General features: G+C 42.2%; 1 long non-coding RNA gene across 4 annotated transcripts in view; it reads right to left on the reverse strand.

The window, feature by feature from the left end:
* LOC149873631 (uncharacterized) overlaps positions 1-19,275 on the reverse strand; it is a 62,933-nt gene extending 43,658 nt beyond the window's left edge. For 2 of the 4 annotated variants that reach the window (XR_016439872.1, XR_016439871.1), the window contains exons 1-4: positions 19,219-19,268; positions 18,421-18,526; positions 16,695-16,891; positions 3,158-3,424 (exon numbers count right to left, since the gene is read on the reverse strand). This is a non-coding gene — a long non-coding RNA (uncharacterized LOC149873631). Of the gene's footprint in view, positions 1-3,157; positions 3,425-15,470; positions 15,730-16,694; positions 16,892-18,420; positions 18,527-19,218 lie in introns of those variants that run through there. The other 2 variants (XR_016439870.1, XR_016439869.1) reach the window with 2 other exon arrangements.
* Between the last annotated feature and the right edge of the window lie 2,303 nt (positions 19,276-21,578).

The raw sequence follows: 21,578 nt of genomic DNA on the forward strand, positions 1-21,578 counted from the left end.
AGGGGCTATACCCCAATAAGAAGACTACTGGGAGTCAAGGTTTACATTGATAAAGCGCCTCTGTCTGACTTACTTTTGCCTGTGTATAGGAGTAATAAGATTTACTGCCTTAGTAATATAAATTTGTCAGTAGTTCTCGGATATATGTATATGTTTAATACGTGTTATGGGTCCTATAAATAAAGTTCTGTAAATAGTTAAATTCTATTGGGTGACCACAGTCTCCTGCTCTGCTCTGCTCTGCTCTGCTCTGCTCTGTAGGGGAGGATGGTGAATTGACTTAGGCTAAGCAGCCACACTTCCACAGCACATGCACACCTCCTGACAATCCCTTCAATTGAAGAGCGGGGGTATCAGTTCTGTACTACCCAGGTTACTTCTATGAGTTCCGAAGTAGTGTCTGAGAGAATGGACATCCTTTTATCTCTGGGTTGCTAGTGCTGCTCAAAAGTAAACAGACAGGAAATGAAACAACCCATATCCTTTACTCTAGATTCTACAATTAGGGATTAGTTGGCCCTGGCACATTGTGATAGCTTTTTGGTAACCATTGTGCATGTACATGAGACATTTACTGTGGAGCTAATTAGCTACGCAAGAAATGTCTTAGCATCTACAAGTGCACCTCTATTAGGGTACATGAAACTAATACAGTCTGCAGCAGAGTTTAATAATAAACCCTGCTGCAGAGTTTTTTCATGTGCAGCAGGACACATACAGATGCTGAACTGGCTGGCTGGGGCACAAGCAGTACAGGGGCTGCCTGCTAGCTAGCCCCATGCTGAAGCACCCTCATGCCACAGTCAGCCCCTCCGCAACACACTGAGTTGGGTCAGAGCAGCCCCGGGGTGGCAGGCTGGCCCCCCGGACTCCTTGCCAGCCAGGGCTGCTCCCACCCAGCTTAAGACGTTGTGGTTCAGGCACATATGTAAACGGCGTTCCTGGGAGCTTCTCAGGATCAATAAGCTCTGGAGTTTATTGCTGTGTATTGTCACGTGTAGATGCACCCCATGTTGATTTTGTCATGAGTAATATCATTGGCTACATTGGGATGACTGAGCAATGCTGCTGATTCCTTATGCTGAATAAGTCACTCCTAGACATGATAATAATTGTTTCAATGAACCAAAAGCAATTACATTTTCCAGGAAAGATTTTTTTTTTGGTAATGTTTCTGAAAAATTTTGAGGCTGAATTTTTAAAAGCAGAATTCCACTCTCCCACAGACACTGGAGAACAACAGTCAGTTGTGTGGGAAGCCTCTGTCATCAGGATAGTCCATCTATTGGGAACTGATTATTAATACTACTCTATACTTGAGAACAGAAGCTGATCTTTAAATAAAGTGCCCAGCGTACCTGTTCATGTAAATACTTCCACATTCAGGTTTTCAGATAATTTAGCCCTGGCATACAGTGCATAGTAAAATGTCATCACACCATGCTCATATATGCTTTCTAGGGCAATCTGTCGGCTGGCAGTAAAACTCCCAGAACATTTGTAAATGGGTCACTTGTACTCTGAGTTGTCATTGTGAATCAGGATAAAAATGACCAGGCTCTTGGCTAGGCAATGGAAATGTGCATTTTGTCCTGATCCTGTGCCTGAAGAAGGGTGTTTGTGCCCAAAAGCTTGCAAACAACAATCTGTCCAACTATTTAATTGGTCTAATAAAAGACCTCACATCTACCCAAAGAACCTCTCCTGCCTATGTCCTTGGACCACCACGGCTACAACCAACAACCCATTTTGTCCTGATGCATGGATTAGTCTTTTCTTGAAACAGCTCTCAAAGTGGCTTTATAATATAGAGCATTCATTATCAATGCACTGCAGTACACAGAATAGTTTGTAATTATGTAATCATCAACAACCAGTATCTCTTTCCACCCTCTCCATCTCAAATGTCCCCTCCAAAGAAACAGTGCAGAATTAATGATCACTCCATTGTAAAATAACATCATGTGGAACCTCCTTATGTACAGTTTGCCTCCCAGTCAAATTAAGCTGTATAGAAATTTAATTGCATTGTTTCAACTTTATCCGATTTAGGTACAACACACAGCAATTAAACCACCGTAATAAGCAAATCAGTAGCAAGGTAATGAGCTACGGTTGAAATATGAAACAACTAATCCATACTGTTACATTTTTTACACTGCTTAGGAAACCCATTGCTTTAAAATCCTGGGTAGGACAACTAATCTTGTCCAGTGTACTGACTTCACCCTTTTCTGTTACTCCTACCGCCATCGGGCACTGTGCTTTGGCAAAGCCCTCTCTAAGGTACCTTTCCTTTGGTTTTCTTGGAAGAAAATGTATACACCAGTCTGTAAATCAAATCTCAGGAAAAATCTTCCTCACTATAAGAATAGTAGCATAATGGAACGAGCTGCTTAGGGAAGTTGTGGGATCTCCTTCACTGGAAGTTTTCAAGAAAAGGCTAAATAGGCTTCTCTTTAGGATGGTTTAGAAATAGAGAATCCTGTATCTGCAAAGGGGTTTGGAACAGATGTCCCTGGAAGTCCCTTCAAAACCTATGATTCTATGCATAGTGCTAATGATCATCTCAAAAGGAGCTCAGATAATATGGCAATGGGCACAGAACTGAAAAACCTAAGAAGAGAGATTCAATATTTAGTCAAGATCTTTATTACACCAACACAAAGACCAAACATGTCTTATATTACTGTAGGGAGATACCACTGGCTCAGAGAGGAATGGGAACCCGACATTTTACCGTGTACCTGGATATAGGAAAACAGCATAACACAATGACCCTGCATTATAAGATAAGGCGGTCATACAACTGCAAGTTTGTGTAAAGCAAAAAGGGATATAAATATGCAGGCCACCAATTTAGGATCTACAATTTTTCTGAAAATCCACTGAAGACACTATTTGAACACTTATTGTACCTCTGAAACCTAATTCTTGATGCTGGCAATCACAGTTGGATGCAATCATGAGTAATTTCCTTTCCTTTTCTGCCAAAAAAACCAGCTTTCTAATGTCCATACACACATAGGTTTATTTTGCCAAATAAATCTCCTTAAATAATAGTGCTCTTGCCAAAAATAAAATCTCTTCTAGGGCTTGCTGTTTGTCTAGGTCTTAGTGTTTCAAGCTAACTGGATAGCAGAAATATCTTACTGACCTTATATCAAGTGTGGACCAGAATTCTTCAGCTTCAACTTCTCTGTCCTTCCAGGTACCACTCTTGGGAGCTATTTGATCTGCAGGATCTACCAAGATACTTCATCAGCCCCTCTTCAAATCTCCTTCAGCTTTACATGTGATTCTTCAACCCCTACACATTCTGCCAGTGCCCTCTGCTTCTTTCTTCTCCGTTCCCCCAAAATAACAGTGGCTGGTCAAAGTTCTTATGAAGACCCAACAGAGAGTGTTGGCCTTGGGTCCTCAGCTTCCATGGGTGGGAACATATACAAGAAGTCAAAGATTTCATTCACACTAGTACACTCCACTCACACTCTCACCCCATTCAGGAACTTGCTGAATCTAGCCTTTGCCCTAGGACACTTTTATTGCTAATATGGCTCAGATAAAATCAAGCTGAAGTGGCAGATTATTTAGATGAAGTATTGTAAAAGGCAAAGAAAGTCTTTATCTGAAAGCTAAATATTGCTGAGAGAAGGAGGTATCTCTTACCTAGTGGTTTGGCTATGGCTTATTTATAGAGAGGTGGTTAACTGCAGTAGACTGAAGTCAGGCTGAAAGCAGGGTAAAGTGGCGCCTTAGGGTGCATCCTCATGAGTGTGAACATGCGGTTTGCAACACCTTAAACCCACACATGGCTTACGTGCACTCGGTTGCTGCTCTGTTAATTAGCAGTGCAGCGGGTTTTTTTGACACCAAGAGATCCCAATGTCAAAAAAAACCACCTCTGAAAGAAGTGGCACAGCAGCAGTGTGCTCTGGCAGAAACCTGGCCTGGCTGGCAGCTCCGAGCAGCTGGATCACAGCCACTGCTGCCCTGGGGGACCTCCAGGACCCGAGGTAAGGCTGCTAGAGCCAGCACCAGTGCTGATCCCAACCTCCCCTACCCCACCTGGGACAATTTGCCCTGCACCAACCCCATGTGCAGGGGCTTACACAGTGTCAAAAAGCACAGGCACAAATTTGTGCTGTTGCTATTTTTGCTGTGGCAGCTGCATACCCCTGCACATGAGGACTCACCCTTACAGAGTAACTGGTTCCAAGAGGCATGAGCTTTTGCAGGCAACAGCCTACTTTGTCAGATGCTCCCCCTACTCCTTTCCTTTTTTTATTTAAATCTCCCTCTATTTAAACCATTCCTTTCTGCAAGTCCTTTCAGAGCATCTGATGAAGTAGGCTCGTGCCTCTCTATGTGTCACCCTGCTCTGCCTTCTGCCTGGTTTATTTGTATACAGTATTTCAGATGACATTAGAGAGGATACTTCCTTAAATTCTGAAATAAATATTCTCTGGAGACTAAACTTTTAATTTAGCCTGTGTTTTCCTTTATCTGCTTCTAGCCCTAAATATGTGTTTCTATACTTATACATATAGACTAACCCTTTCATGCCCAATTACAAACTTTTTCTGTTTAAGTTTAATGCTTGGTAAATGGTGAAATTACTGTCCATTGTTATAAAATAAATCTCTCTCTCTCAATTTGTTTAACAAAAACTAGGAACAATGCCAGAGTACTTGGTCACTGTGAACTCTTTTGCTCTGTCCCATTACCCATGTTTGGAAAAGACTATGATTTTGATAAACATCAGTGATGGGTCTGGGGTTGATAGCTTTGTGACACTGCACTAGAGTCACTGGTCCACTGCACATGAAAGTTTAATGGTCACATAAATATTAGGTGCCATCTCTTCCCTGCTGCAGAAAGCTATCAAATAAATTTATCTTGATGCTCTACTGCCTCCTTGGGCACACTGCAGACTTTTTCATGATGGGTTTTTTCAGTGTTTCATTTAAATCTCTGCTCACATCCATAGTGAGAAAAAGAGGTCACGTGTGTAAGCTCAAGTAAAGAGCAGTGCTTACTATTAAAGGACAGTATGCTTTTTCACTTAAAGGGACCGTGGAACAGCATTAAATTGCCTAGGCAGCTTTTGTGTGACCAGATAATTCCAAGGCCCTGAAAGACTCTTCAGGCACAGCATATCAGACACTCTGAACTGGTTAATTCACTTCCATATTACAGTTTCATCAATTTGTATTTAATAGCTTCACAAAAGATGATAGGCACGCACTTGACCCAAGTAGGTACAAAATACATGCCAATAGGCAAACAAAACAACTTGTTTTAATAGACAGGATTTAGATCAGTGTGTGCAGCAGACTGATTAAGAGAAAAACAGATCCCAAACACCACAATATGTTTGGGCCTTGTCACACGTAACACTTAGCATGTGTTAACTACACTTAAATGCTCGCCTCCAAGGGTTCATGAAGTAAAACATCTGCAAACATCATAGCATAGCAAAGTTAGGACTTTTCTAGCAAGGAGTATCTCCACATTGTATTACCTAACATGTGTTGAGTTAACTTCTGACTGCTCCCTGAAGGTTATATGATCAAGAGACTCTGATGAGTGCCAGGGCTCATACAGACAAACAACTGTTGATCAGTCTCAGTTCTCTCCTCTTCCCCCCTCTACTCATTGCAATGAAGCTGGTTCAAGGCTCTGGTGTGGTGCCAGGGCTCAGAATGACAGCTGTTTTTCACTTCCAGCCCCCGCAGCATAGCACAGTGCACTATAGTCTTCAAGGGCTCCCATGCTTAGGATGCATTTTCTTTAGATCATTATAAACATTATCATGCTCAGAAAACTTTGTAACTCATAGAAATGCTTACTATGATCTAAATAAAACATGCCCTAAATGTAATGTGAGACAAGGCCCTTTGTTTCTCAGAGGCCTCTCAATGACACATGTCTCCAGAGTCGGGGGGGGGGCACAGTGACTGCCCGCAGGCAGGGGCATGATGGCAAGAAATGGGGAGTTCCTGCAGGTGGCCACAGTGGTGTCAGCAGTTGGAAGGGGTGATGAGCACTGAGCGGTCGGTGACCACCTGAAGACACTACCAACAGCACCAGCGGTGGCCAGCAGTGGTCAGTGACTGTCCACAGATGCCACTGGCGGTGTCTGCAGCAAGGGGGGCAGTGGCGAGCAGCCACCGCCCACAGCCCAGAGGGTACACTGCCAATCTCGGGGGGGGGTGTTCACCCACATGCACCCCCTACGCATCGCCAGTGCTCTCAGTGAATCTATCAAGTGTGCTATTTCCTGGCCTCATATAACTGGCACCACATATGTTTCTTCTCCTGTATTCTCAACTATTCCTAAGCTGAGGACAGGCAGATGGGAAGGTGGCGGTGGACTGCAGGGCTACGATTATGAGTCCCTAATCCATCACTGACTAATCCTTGGTATACACTGAGCCTTGGTATAAACGGGGGTAGATGGAGACCTAATCTAGATTATTCTACAAGACCTTATAGGGAAATAATATTATTTCCCTCCATCATACTTCTTACTCACTCTGTTCTCAGCATGACCCCTTCATCTGTGCTGGCTGTACCATCTCTTTTAATTTTATGCCACTGTACAAGAGGAACTCTCTGATGGATGTTTCCAGCTAGAATTCCTAATCTTTGCATTGCCTGACTCGCACAATTGGAAAAAGAAGACTAGAGAAGCTGGCTCTTATATTCCACCATGTGCAGTGAAAGGGCTGCAGCAAACAGCCAGAATTATTGTGGGAGTTGGAAAGGTTTAATGCCATTGAAAAGTATATCATCATGAAGCTGGAATCATAGTGAACCAGCATTGACATGCATAGATTCCTAACAGGAATGGCAACCAAGAGCTGTGCTAGGGATAAAGGCCAAATTGCACTTGACTCTTAGGAGTAGTAGTCAGAATAGTCAGAAGCTGGGTCTACTATACCCTGCATATGCACATCAGCCTGACCCAGGTAAAACAAACCCATTTCCTCATTGTGGGGCTCTCTGAGATCAAGTGAGTAGGAAGGGCATGACCAAGTATCATGAAGGCTCTAAGGTACTTGGGATGCATCTATATAATGAATCTATGAGGAACAGTTCTTCTTTCTTTTCTGAGATCCCATTTATTCACACCATGGTTACAGAATCATATGCTTCTTCCTCTGTGTAAACTCGTATGGAACCCAAAACATTGTCTGCAATAAAAATGAGCATGACAGGACAGAGAGCACTTTAAGCCAGGATCAAAATATGATTGACTGTACTAGTAATGGCTGCCATTAATACAATTGCCAACACTTACCACTCTGTGGTACCTGAGAGCCCAGAGGACTTTTCCTATTCTGCAGAAGGCAAAGTAACTTGTACAGGTCAAACTGTCCAAGAAAGCCTATGGATTTGACTGGCCTGAAAGATGGGGACATGATACCACATTTTTTTTCTCAAGGAGCGTAACTGATAGGAAAAGGAAGAACTGCAGTAACAGGGTGGCAATATGCATGCACTGGGGAGGAATTGTAGGACACAGGGTAGGACATTATAGTAATAGGAAGAACAAATGAGAATTTGACAGACCATGCCAGTCCCCAGGGCTTATGAATACTCCTCAGAAGATACCAAATGTGCAGCTAATTTCAGACCTTTGATCTGCTCCAAAGAGAAAAAGTAAAGTAGCTGACACCTGAGAAAAACACAATGCCTTCAATATAACCATTCTTTCATGGTATTTCCCTGTCTCGAATATTTGACTCACCTGGGCAGCTCCAGTCTAGGTGCATCTGCAAAGCCAGGCATGAATGCTGTTTACCAAACTGATGGACTGTATGGGGAGCTCACAAGATACTTTATCTTGTGATTGACTGCAACAAGCTTCAGTGCTGCATGTCAGGCTGTGCCTTGAAGACCAGTTGATACATGGGAGATGCGTGTGGGAAGCTGGACAGTCCCTTGGGAAAATCATTGTTTCTGTATACACAAAGCTCCATGAACAGCTAAATGATGCTGATGAACTGTTTTCTCCCTCCCCTCCCATGCCCTCTCTTCTACTCCAAACCAATCCAGGAGGCAAGGCTTGAACAACAGGGCTAGGGACAGAAGTTACATATAAACTGTTTTAAGTAATTAGAAACTGGTTTAAACCTGTAACAGAACAGAAGCTCAGTGCACATAGATAAGTTTCAAAATGGCTGAAACTGGTTTAAGATAAACCTGGTTGAATGTAGTATTAGACTTAACTGATTAGCTAAGGACTTTAGTGAGTAATGCCCTACAGGATCATGGACTAAAGGGAACGAGTGTGGATGAAGAGCGGTCATTCCTCAAGGACACAATCCTCCATGCACAGAAGTTGTCCATATCTGTATGCAAAAAAGATGGCACAGGGGCCAGTAGGCCATCTTGGCTCAATAGGGAAGTTGCATAACTTCTGAAAAAGAAAAGGGAGGCTTACCAGTGATGGAAACTAGGCATAGGCCCCAAGAACTACATAAGTTTGGCCCACACCTGTAGGAGGCAGGTCAGAAAAGCAAAGGCAGTGACCAAATTCAGGTTAGCAGCCAAAATCGAGGACAATAAGAAGTCCTTCTATAGGTATGCAGGTAACACGAGGAAAACCAGTGGAAATGTAGGACCACTGCTCAATGCATCTGGACATTTGATCACTCACACCAAGGAGAAAACTGAACTCCTGAATAAATACTTTGTATCTGTATTCTACCAGTCTAAGAGTGATAGCTTGCTAAATGCAAATATGACATAGAATAGTCACAGTAGGGATGATCACCTACTGACAATCAATGTAGAGCTGGTGAAAGAACATCTAGAGAGACTGGATATCTATAAGTCAGCAGGACTTGATTAACTCCATCCGAGAGTGCTGAACAAACTAGCTGAAGTCATCGCAGGACCACTGGTGAACCTCTTTGAGACTTTGTGGCACTCAGGAGAGGTCCCAGAAGACAGGAAGGGGGCCAATGTTGTGCCCATCTTCAAGAAGGGGAGAAGAGAAAACCATGAGAACTACAGGCCGATCAGCCTGACCTCAGTGCCAGGAAATGTCCTTGAAAAATTTCTCAAGAAGTCCATATGCGATAAGCTAGTAGAAGACAAAATTCTGAATGACAGCCAGCACAGTTTTATTGTGGATAGGTCATGTCTGATTGACCTTATCTCTTTCTATGATCAGGTTACTCACCACCTGGATAAGGGAGATGGGGTGGACATCATTTACTTGGACTTTAGGAAGGCCTTTGGATTGGTGTCCCATGAGGCTGTCAAGATAAAACTAGGGGACTATGGACTCAACAATTCAATGGTCAGATGGATGGGAAACTGGCTGTGTGATCAGACTCAGAGAGTACTAATAGACGGATCTGTGTCAACCTGATGAAAGGTAGCCAGTGGGGTCCCCCAGGGTTCGGTCCTTGGACCACTACTTTTTAACATCTACATCAATGATCTGGATGTGGGGGTGAAAAGCACACTGGTAAAGTTTGCTGATGATACTAAGCTGTGAGGAAGTACAGCTATGCACCAGGGGAGGCTGAAGATCCAGGCAGACCTAGACAGATTAGTTAGATAGGTGGACCAGAACCAGATGCTGTTCAACACTGAGAAGTGTTAAGTGCTCCATTGGGGAGGAAAAATCTGCAACAAACTTACAGGCTTGGTGGTGCTACGCTAGCTAGCACCATGTCCAAGAGAGACCTGGGGGTCATAATTGACCATAAAATGAGTATGAGCCATCAGTGTAATGCTACAGTTAGCAGAGCAAACAATATGCTGGCATGCATCAACCAGTGCATCTCAAGGAAAACTAAGGAAGTTATTCTCCTGCTCTACTCAGCATTGGTGAGGCCACAGCTGGAATACTGCATCTAGTTCTGGGCACCACTCTTCAAAAAGGGTGTGGAGAAGCTTGAGGGAGTCCAAAGAAGAGCCAATCATATGATCAGAGGCCTGAAGAGTAAGCCATACAAAGGAAGGCTGACGGATATGGGACTGTTCAGCCTAGAAAAGAGAAGACTTCAATGGGATTTGGTGGCAGCTTATAAATATATCAGGGTGAACTTCAGAGGCTAGGCAAATAACTATTCACCAAAGTGCCCCAGGGAAAATCAGAAGTGATGATCATAAACTCCTAGAAGGTTTCAGACTGGATATAAGGAAAACTTCTTCATGATTTGTATGAACAGACTCTGGAATAGTATCCCAGTGGGGGTGGTACAGGCACCTAACCTAGAGATCTTCAAAAGGAGACTGGGCACACACTTTGCTAGGGTTATTTGACCCCAGCAGTCTTTCCTGCCCAGAGCAGCAGGGCTAGACCCAATGATGTCATGAGGTCCCTTCCAGCCCTAAACTTTCATGAATCTATGATTTGGGTTAAACTGGTTAATGGAATTCTGTCCCAGACCCTGTCCTGGTTCAAGTTAAATCACAGTCCTCCAGCATCCCAGCATGCTGGGCTGGTCCCAGACCCTGTTCTGGTTCAAGTTAAATCACAGTCCTCCAGCATCCCAGCATGCTGGGCTGGTCTGGGGCCAGGGAGGGGGGTTAAACACCCACTTCCCCCTCAAACTTACTGCTGGCTTACAACTGTGGACTACAAATCCTAGAGGCACCTGGAAGCAAGAAGAGAAAGTGATGAGCCTTCAGAGTCCTGTTGATGTAATTCTGGACTGCAAATCCCAGAGACCTTGGGGGCAGCAGGAAGAGGAAGTGAATACACAGCCAGAGAATCATGGTCTAGTGCCCCTGGCTTCTGGCCTGAGCTACTGCAGGCGTGTGGCAGCATTTCCTGAGCCAAAGGTAAATGTCTGTTCACTTCTGTTTCAATTTAATCTGTGCAGCGTAGACTAACCCGGAAAGATTGAATTGATTCAGCCTCAAGCTTTTTGACTGTTTGTACTTAGCCTAGAACACAATTTAAAATGGAGCTAACATGAGGAATTAGCAGGGTTAATCACAATGGTATGGAGCTAAAGAGTGCTTTTTCCTTTTTATGACTGAATAAGTACCTCTAAAGAATCTAAACAGGTTTTATCCTTATGCTTGTTATCAAAGGCAGTTATCAAAAGGAAACAACTTTCATCTCAGGTATGCTGACATATATTCAGAGTAGCTCCCCTGATCTCTGTGGAACTTGTGCAGAAATAATATAAAATCAGAAAGTGGCCATCACCAGCTCTTTGTTTGATATGCATTTTCCTCAGTGATTGCCCTGCACAGTCACATGTTAATGTTGGCAAAGTGCAGTTTAATACTTTGGTAGGTATTTTTGCCTTCATATGATGTGAGACAATAAGAAACTCACCCACATTTTAACCTGGATGCTTGCAGAAAGGTGCTCAATGTGGCCATCTTATTAATTTTGCAGAGATTATGTGACCAAGGGTGATATTAATTAGGACAGTATCAGGGCCGTTCCTTTAGGACAGTATCAGGGCCTGCCCATTGTTGTACTGTAAGTACATTATTCTTATTACATTTATTGTATCTTATGCCATTCCCCCTGTGCAAAACAGTACCAAAGTCCAAAACATTGTCTTAAGTACGGAATGAAGGCAGGGCAGGACAGACTGTAGACCAACACAGCTAACTACCTTTCTCTCTAGTACAAAATGTCATGGTGGTGAGGTAGGCAGGGTTTTCTCAGCAATAAGAGATTCTGAAAAGTGCCACCCATCTTGATTGATTCTCTCCAAAAAAAGCTCATTTCTCTCCTGACTTTATTTTAAACACTACAGTCAAGGAAAACCAGCCCTTCTTTTCCCATCAGCATGCTGCTTTTGTCTCCTCTCCTGTGCTGTACTGCTGTTACAGCACATCACTAGTAACTGGTAGTCTCAACACCATCACACACACACACAAGCCTGGCCTTGCTGTGACGCATGCTGAAGCAGTAACAGAGGAGCTGGACAAAAGTACAGCAGCAAATAGACTGCAGAAGAGGGGATGGGTGGTGAATGCGGAAAGCTTTTATTCATTCTGATCAGCTGTGCAGAAGCTGAGAGGTGCATGTTTTCCTTTTCTGAGCACCAAGATCAATCTTAAGAAAGAAAGGAACAGAAGTCTTTTAAAAAAACCCCAACGATAACATTAAATTTGAACTCCTCCATCTCCATCTGGCAAGGGCTTTGCAAAAGGAAAATCAAACAGTAGGACTGATCTTTTTCTCCTTGATTTAGTTTTCTTTATTTTGCTGTCTGGTGATTGCTTTTTCCTGCATAAAAAAATAGCTTGGGTTCCTTGCCTAGAGAGGAATTCCACTACCTATTGGTATCAAACAGACTGCACAGCTTCTGCAAAACAGAAAAGTTGTCAAGATATGGCATGGCAAAAAATGACCCTCTTCAAGAGAAGTGACAGTGGCTACTATCTATGGTAGGTAATCATACAACCCCCCTTCCTGTATTATGCAGTTATCTTATTTTAGGGGTACAGAGACATCTGGACAGCTTTCTATTTAACTGTAGGCACCCAAGTAGCAGCTTTCCAGCTGAGGAAGTGGCATTTTTGGCACTTACAGACACATTATGATTCTGTTACCTGGAATGTAGGCACATAAGCATCCACACAACTACTGTGCATTTGCAGTAGGCTATACACTGTCCAGGCAGGTATTCACCTATGTATGAATTCATGGTGTGCAAGTCACAAACTTCAACCCAGCTAAAAACCTATGAGCAGTTACGTAATGGAGGAAGAGGGGAAAGAAGCATTCTTATATTTTACCCCAATAACCTATTGGTTGGTGCACTTGCTTAGGAAATGGGGAACCCAGGTTCTAGTCTCCTCACTTACCTAGAGGTGGTTTCCACCATAGCATTCAAACTACAGGTTAGATATTACGCAGCTTCTTCTCAAACTCTCCTTTTCAAGCTAGCCCACTAGGCAACCAAGAGAGGGAGGTATATGAGACTGGAAGAAAGACAACAAGCCAGAGGGTACAGGCCTCAGTGAAATGGGTGATGCTACTGATCTGGAAGGAATCAAATGCGGCTTCTAGCCACAACACTTACTCTACTAGTGTAGGAACTCCCCCGCAGTGCATTATCCTATAGATGTTAAATACAAGGTGAAGCTATTCAGATTTGAGAGAGCATTTGCTAATACCTAACCTGTAATCAGCTAGAACACTGTTTTGGAGAGATGCAGAAACAAATCCATCTTGGTGAGGGAGGCCTAGAGTCTGGACTTGCAGCTTCCTATTACATTAGGGTAAGTGCCATAACCACTCAGCTGCTGGGGTCAAAATGTAAGAAAGTCCTCACTTTTTCAGGACTCTAGGTACATACTCAGCCAGTGTATAGCCTACTATACATGCTCACTAGCTGTGTGAATGCATGAGCATTCATACTGCACAGGTAATAACATTGCAAACTGATTTGAAAATTGCCATTTGGGCCTGTAGTTTGAATCAGAATTTTGCCCCAAGTTATTTGCTCAGGGTCACATAAGAAACCTGTGGCAAGATAAGGAATTAAAAATAGGTCTCCCACAACTCTGCCATTGCTCTTCTTACTGGTCCACTCACCCATAAACCTTACTAGCTCACTGAAGACTTGATTGAGAGATTTAAAAGATTGCCCTTGTTTTATGTAGGTGTGAGGACAGAATGCGAAGAACTGCAAAAGAGGTGAAATGATGACTGGCATCTGAATAGCAATTGAATGCTCTTGTTGAATGAGTCATCCACACTAAGCCCAAATAACTGAGCACCCTGAGGGCTAAGGAATATGTTCTTAACTCAAATCACAAGCTACAATACAACCATCTGTGCCAGCTGCATAGAATACAGAGGCTATTTGATCTGAGTGAGCACACTTCCATATTCCATTTTTTGTGGCCTGTTTCTAGCCTTCCACCATCACTGACATAAAATTCCAGACATGGGAAGGCCCAGTGTAAAAGATCCACTCCACAGACCTTGGTCATGTTCAGGCTGTAAGTGCTCTATTTTTATATAGACCTCTACAAGATCTTGCTTTGGCTTTTAACCTTCTCCCACAGTTTCAGAAGCAAAAGGCACAGTGAACAAAATGACTTGCTATTAAAGTAGCTAATTTAAAGAGTGCAAATATGTTGCTCTTAATGCTTCCCAGGGGATAAAGTGATTACCAGCAGTGGTTGAGAAGGGAGCCTCTCTTCCCTTTCCAGATTTTCCTTTATTTATTCATCCTGGATATAACTGTAAACTGCATCTGACTGGTGGGCCTGGTGGCAATGTGGTGGGGACTATTCATGGTGGGGTAGCTCTTATAAAATACCAGTGTTACAACCTCCAGAATAAAGTGAATATAGGGCACCTCAAAACCCTAGCCTTCACTATGTTGTGGGTACTTCTTGACTGGAGAAAGCCTAAGGGACATCACCCTGGCAGAAACATGCCTTTGCTGAGGTATTAGGCCAGGGGTGGGCAATTATTTTGGGTAGAAGGCTGCTTACTGAGTTTTGGCAAGCAATCGAGGGCCACATGACAGGCAGCCAAGGGCAGATAAATATTAATTTTCTAAAATTTTTAGGGGCCCCATGGGCCAGATAGAATGGCTTGGTGGGCTGTATCCAGCCCCGGGCCACATTTTGCCCACCCCTGCATTAGGCAGTGAGGAACAGCTCTTATCTGCTGCTTCCTGGTAGAAGCTACAACCATCAAGGCACTAAACGTCTGGAGTCAGTCTAGCCTTTGGATTCTGTCTCAATTGTCTAAAGTGGGGATGGCAGGTCTTGGGCAGCCTCCACTCCTCCATACTCTTGCTGAGGTGCACACATTGAAGTTTGGTGCGATGATTGCAGGACTCCTTACAAGCAGATTCATCAGGCACCTGACTAGATTTCTTATGCATACACCATGATCCAGAGGGTTGATGGTTGCCTATTATTTATTTATTAGCCTTCTGCTAAAGTCTAAGGTACAGTGTATGTATAAACATATGTGGAGAGAGGTGAAAGATGGTCTAGAAAGGCAGGATAGTCTGATGGTTTAGACTGTGGATTTGGGTTCAGTTCCTGTTTTTTTTGTCATGGTTGGCCTCCTGTTAGAATGTTAGAACTGACTGGTCCTGTCCAGCTGATAGACTAGGGGGGTTAGCAAAGCTTAGCTTGATGGCTAGAGCTCTGGGCTCTAGTGGCTGATCAGAACCCAGGCAGAGATCACAAGTCAGAGTTCAATTACTAACATGTCAAGTCCAGGGGTGAGAGCAAGAGGCAAATCCAATATATGGAGTCAAGCTTAGATATGTAGCTGGAAATCCAAAGTACAAAAGCTAGAAGACAATTTCAGGTTAGGAAGGTGGTATGAGGTACCAGGACGCAAGTGCCAGGAACCAGGGAAGGAGGTAAGTTGGCCTGGAAATCACGAAAAATAGGAACAGGAAACAAGGTAAGGAGGTCTACTTGCACACTGGAAACCCAGTGTGTTGTATAGGAAAGGTTAGGTGCCCTAAATGAGGATCTGGAAGCAATCAGAAAGCTGAGCAAAGATTTTATTGGATTTTTTTCGATGGCTAGCTCTGTAACCTGGAACATGGAGACAAAGTCTTAAAGTGTGACTGTGTCACTGTTCACTCTTTGATGATGGCCAGATCCAGCATGGTGTGGAGTCTTCACTTCACAGCCCAGGAAAAACCACTGATGGTTCTTCTGCACATGCTGTCTTGCTTTATTTGGATTTAGTGCAGACATTGTGTTGGGAGTCCAGTCTTATCACAGCCTGATTCCCCCTGACTTGGTAAGGAGAGGTAGTGTTTTTATAGTTTGTGATTTTATGATTTTGTCATTACCCTAAATTTTTATTTTAAAAATTTAACTTAGCACATGGCTGTTTTCTATTAAAGATTTACTGGGAATACTTTAATGGCAGCATTGTACTCTCAGTTTTTTCAAGATCACGTAGAAAATTTTCGTCTGCGGCCAATCCAGAAACCTAACCTAGTGATGTTACAGAAGTATACACACCTAATTTAAAAGGGAGAGAAAAAGGGAATAATGGAATTGGCAACACACTGATTTTCAGTCATCCCTCCCTGACAGTACCATAGATGTGGTATAGATATACCCTACATTACTATGGAAAGAAGCGTTTCGTGAACTATTTTATTTATGTAAAGCCTCAATTTTTCTTTCAAAGAAGAGTTTGTATGGAAACATTTTTATTAGCCCTGAGTGTCAGCTTTCAATGAGACCATAAAGGCTACCTGAATGAATGAATGATCATTGTGTGGGAAATTCACTATGGAACTGCAAGGTTGCCAGTGGAGGTCTCTATAATCATGTCACTTGGCAAACTTTGCAATGATAATTTCATTTTTTCTCTCTTTTTTGGCAGCCTTTACAGTATTTTGTTCATTCCTTTGCAAATGGTAGTAGTGGCAGTTATTGTAGAAATAGAATACACTGCAAAGCCTATTTTCTGTTAGTTACTCTTCAAAACCAGAAAGCCAAGAACTAGCTGAATATTTAACATCTGAAGATATTTTCTGGAACCCACATCCGTGTTCCTGTGATTCAAAAATAAAGCTACTCTCGCACAGCCTTTTTGTGAGCATAATGATTTACATCCTCATGGGAATTTAAACAATTGTTACATTTTTAAGTTTTGTTAAGACTAGATGTTTATAAAGCTTTAAATAAGTACTAGTGACAAGTCTAAACAAACAAAAGAGACTCTGGCTTTCAACACTGATCTTTACCTTCCAAGACTGCTAAATAATTCCTTTGCAGCATTCTTCGTCCAAGCAGTAGAAAATGTTTCTCATTGAAGCCAGACTCTATTGGAGAGCCAACGCTTCCTAGTATTTAGCTGCTGTTCAATGGCAGTGATGGGCTGTATATAAAAAGTCATTAGCATTGGAAGTGAGCAAGTGCCTTGAGAACTGCTGATGGATAGCTGGATGGAGGAGAAAAACAGGTGAACACCACAAAGGAATGAATCATGCAAACGTACTAATCATACAAGCAGTGCAGAACTGTTCATTTCCAAGGCAATTATAGTCTAACTAAAAGTCTGTCTTAGAGCTGGACAAGCACTACATACACAATAAAGCAGTGGAGCCTTATTTGGGGACTGCCAATGAATTCTAACCACTTTAGAAGACTCTCAATCAGTGAGGCGCTGTAAATATTTTAAGAAGCTGCTATAAAGTTTTCCTCTGATAAACCCAAGAATCCCTGGGTTTTGCAAAGGTGTAGAAGACAAATATATGAGAAAAATCTATTAATTTGTTTTGCCTTTTACACCAAAATTTTTTTACACATCCCTGAGACTAGGACAGTACTACCTGGCAAACAAACTTACACTGCACTACATTTTCCTTACACTTCAAGTTCCAAAAAATATATTGAGCTCATTGATAGCAAAATAGAAGGTTTAATTTCTACACTTTGGAATCTGTGTTTGTAGATACGTTTAGTCATGCCTGCAGCTGGATGTATCCTTCTTTGGGACGAATTTTAAAAATACCTTCTGTTTGGCACAAGCTGGTCTGTTCCAAAGACAAAAAAATTCCATCTTTAGGGAACTCTGTGGATTGCTGGACATAAATGATGCCTGGCAGAAGCAATTTTAGCAGTCCTCAGGAAGAAGGGGAACTCTAATTTGGAGGTCTAGTTTGACAACCCTTCACTTAGTTTCCATTCTTGGTTTAACCACCAGCCTAAAAGTCAGCCTTTTCTAACATTTTTTTTCTAGTCTGAAACAGGGCACCCAGGATAGGAAAGTCCCCCTGGAAGTGGTGCCAAACCACCTCTACCTTCTCTTTCTTTACCAGTTGGCTGGAGCGGTTTTCAAAACAAAAAGGATTGGGCAAGGTATGGGTGTAGCCATAAATGCTTAGAAGATGTGAAGATTCAAAGCATCCCTTATGCCAGGGCTTGGCAACCTTTGACCCATGGGCTAGCTCTGGCCCATGAAGCCACTGGATCTGTCCCACATATGTGGGGCTTCAGCAGTGGGGGCTTATCCCCATGCCATGGCAGAGACAATCAGTGGTGGCTGGACCTAGTGCCCACCTTCCCATCCACCTCTGACTCAAGCTGGGTCATGCTGGTCCACAGCCTCAAAAGACTGCCAGCAACTGCCTTATGGAGACTGTATGGGCAACTGTGAGAAGGCCCAGACCCACTTTAAAGCTGCCCTACTCCATTTCTGCCAAATATGTATTGTGACATGGGACAGCACAAAAATGTATAGCTGTTGGTGCTGATACTTTTGAATAAACTATTCTCCAATAAACAGCCACTGTTTCTTATTTCCTGCCTGTTTCTTATTTCAAACCTGGAGTGACAGTTCACAGGAGGCTTCTTTGTTTTTGGCCATGTGGCCCTGCCTTTCTTATCCAGGAATTAAGGAAGCGAGCACAAACTGACCCTAAGGATATGTAGTAAAGTACTAGAAGAGTTAAAAAAACCAAACCCTACCTGGTTGTTTCTCTGCATAGAAGTAAGTATCCCTCTGGAGTGCAGTTCTGCCATTCCCTCAAGCTTATATGAGTGATTGGGCTTTCTCTGTTTGGAACCAAAAGTCCTGGTAAGAAACATGGAAAGTGTCTTCCTTAAGAATTATCTTTGTTACAGGGCACTGCTATCTGACACAGAAAATCACAACCTCTGGGCTTCCTAAGCAGCCAGAGAGACAAAATATCTGTGCAAACACTGGGAAATCTGTAAGGCTAGAAGCAGTTACTGCCTATGACACTCAGACTTGCTTTTAACTAACTGGCACGGAACTACATGGAGATGACAACATGACATAGATAACTTCAGTGAGTGACCAGAACCTAATCAAGTGATTTTTTATTTGGGAGTATTAGTGAGAGGAGCAAAGCAACAATTGAATGTGTAAGTCTGGAGGAACAGGTTTTTTAACATGTTGTTTTTATAATGCTAAGTAGAGAGTTCCTGCAGACAACTGTGAAAAATACAGAAGCTCCTGAGATATATCCATTGTCTCATTTCCCGAAAACCTTCATAACAGAATTAATAGTAGTAAAAGGACACATCCTGAAGATTTTGCTTTGTTTTTTTACTCAGATCTTACTGAGATAAAATTACTGGCATTCCTAAGAGTTTTCTTTCAGTTTGGAAAGTTTACATACACTAGTGTTTGACCTGCTATTATGTATTATTTTATACATAGTGGAACTGACATTTATACAGTCTTGTTTTTTGTCGACAATGAAGTCAAATGTAATCTCTCCCATTCTTATCCTGTCTTACCTTTCTTGTTGTCCCAGGACTGGTTCATGTCTGATTTAACTGCAATGAAGTCTGTTGAAAAAAAGAGCAATAGGAAAAAACCAAATGCAAAGCCCTCACATTTAAAAATAGCTTTCCTCTCATGCTGCTGGCAGCATGACCAGGAATAAATTTGACCCTGAATGACTAGCAATGTGAAATAGAGTAGGAACTAAAAAGATTGTACATATGTTGTTGCAGCCCTTGGGAGTTTCCTGGGGATGATTTTGTTTAGACGGATTCATCATCACTGTGGATAGATGAAGAAAGAGACAAAGAGAGATGAAGAAAGATATATCTGAAGAAAGAGACCAATACAAATAGAAATCAGTGGCCTAAATTTTCAGGAGTAGGTAGTGGCACTGGGGGGGCCTCCCATTTTTTGTGTACCAGCTTGAAATACCTCTTAGGAGCTTAATTGTTCAAAAAGTGCTGAATACCTGTTGTCAGCAAATTGGGCCCCTTTAAAAGCCTTTCAAATTAGCCACCTAAAAATGGAGGCCCACAAAACCACTAGTCACTTCTGATTACATAGAATACCAATACTCAATCCTTTTCCCTCAGAGCATATGAAGATTGTATGACCTTTTACATCCATTTTGTATATTTCAATAGAAACATGAAGATAGTTTCATTTAGGGACAAAAAACCTTGCTATTAAAAAAAAAGCCAACAAGAGATATAATTCAGGTAGAACCATGTATAACCTTTAAAATATTGGGGTTGGGTTTGTGAGATTATGTTTCTGTTTTCTATAGTTGTTAATTATAATATTACAATCCACCCAACACTAGAGCAGGGAGACACAGAATTGCCCTGTTTCTATTAGCTTTCTTTCACCCCACATCACCCAAAGATAAAGCAGCAAAATCCAATGTAGTTATCAAGGTATGAATCATCCAGGAAATAATTCAATTCCTCATCTTTACACATGGATATTAACTGGTGTGTACAAATGTGTTTCCTTGTGTTCTGCAAGTGCTGAGCATACCACAGGAGCTGAAAAAGCTTAAGAGGCATGGAGAGAAATTATGAATGCAGGAAGGCTTGTTTCAAGAAATATGTTTTAAAAATCATGTGGAGAGATTGTCCTGTGGAGAGATTGAACTGACAGATCAGCTGAATCCTGCTGGAGGGATGCAGCGATGTGGCTGTAGTGAACTACTGTATGTTGCTAGTTGGAATGAACGTATTTGTCCCTTATTCTTCCTTGATGTCACTGTTGATACAGCTAAAACCTTCTGCTTTGTGAAATCTAGCAGGACTAAATGAACAGCAAGTTAATGAAATATGTGAATCCATGCTGAAAGCCAAGTGCACCCCCACCATAAGATTGTGATATGCGCCTAAAGATCTTGCCATGTATATTGAACCTTACCCGACCCCTTGAGTCTGCAAAGTTCAGCGGCAAACAGTAATATGAATAATCATTATTTTCATTAACAAGTATGAGCCTTACTATGGAAAGACAGGACAGTGGCCAAGTACAATCATCTTCATTTCCAGCCCTTTAATTTCCTGCATTGCAAATGAGACTACCAGAAAATACCCCATAACTTGGCATTAGAAATGAAGACCTGTACCAACTGGAGGGTTGCCCAAGCAGAAATGCCTATAGCCACATACAAATTTCACCAAAGCAAACATGTTCCAATCTAGAGTTTTGGTTTATTTCTATTTTAGGTGTTGACTGGTGCAGTCACATGTACATGTACACATACGCATGCACACATGTGGTGAACTTTCCTATAGGATAACTTTGATACATGTGTTCCATAACTATCAGTCAGATCCATGATACTTTATACTCCAGGATTTCATCTACCCAATTTAGTGCATGCACTCACATGGAGACAATATTTACCAAATACTAAGGGCCAAGAATCATCCATTTAATAAAGAAGTCTTCACCTACCTCAAAGGGAAGCACAGTGTTAATCAAGAGCACCCTCTTGTGTGAAATTATAAATGGAACCTTAAAGTGAGGGAATGCCTGCCTTATGAATATGAGTCAATATAATGTAATGAAAGTTTGCATAAACTGTAAACATATCCAGAAGCCCTGCTAGCGCTATGCCATGTTTACACTGATGTCATACTAAATCTGTGAAATGGTAAGCAATGTTATAGTTAGAACAGGCTGGGCGCATCTACATGGGACACTTAATGCCCACTGGACTAATTTTACTGTGCATTAGCACAGCTGGCAAAAACTATGCTAATGCACTAATGTGCAGTAGATTAGTCCAATGGGCATTAAGCATCACACAAAAAGCATTCATCTGCGCTAATGCACAGTTGCACCAATTATGGTGCATTAAGTTCAGTACCTGTTATTATAG

This window comes from Crocodylus siamensis, chromosome 1, assembly GCF_052110815.1.
Source record: "Crocodylus siamensis isolate JL-2025a chromosome 1, ASM5211081v1, whole genome shotgun sequence".
NCBI classification, from domain to species: domain Eukaryota; kingdom Metazoa; phylum Chordata; order Crocodylia; family Crocodylidae; genus Crocodylus; species Crocodylus siamensis.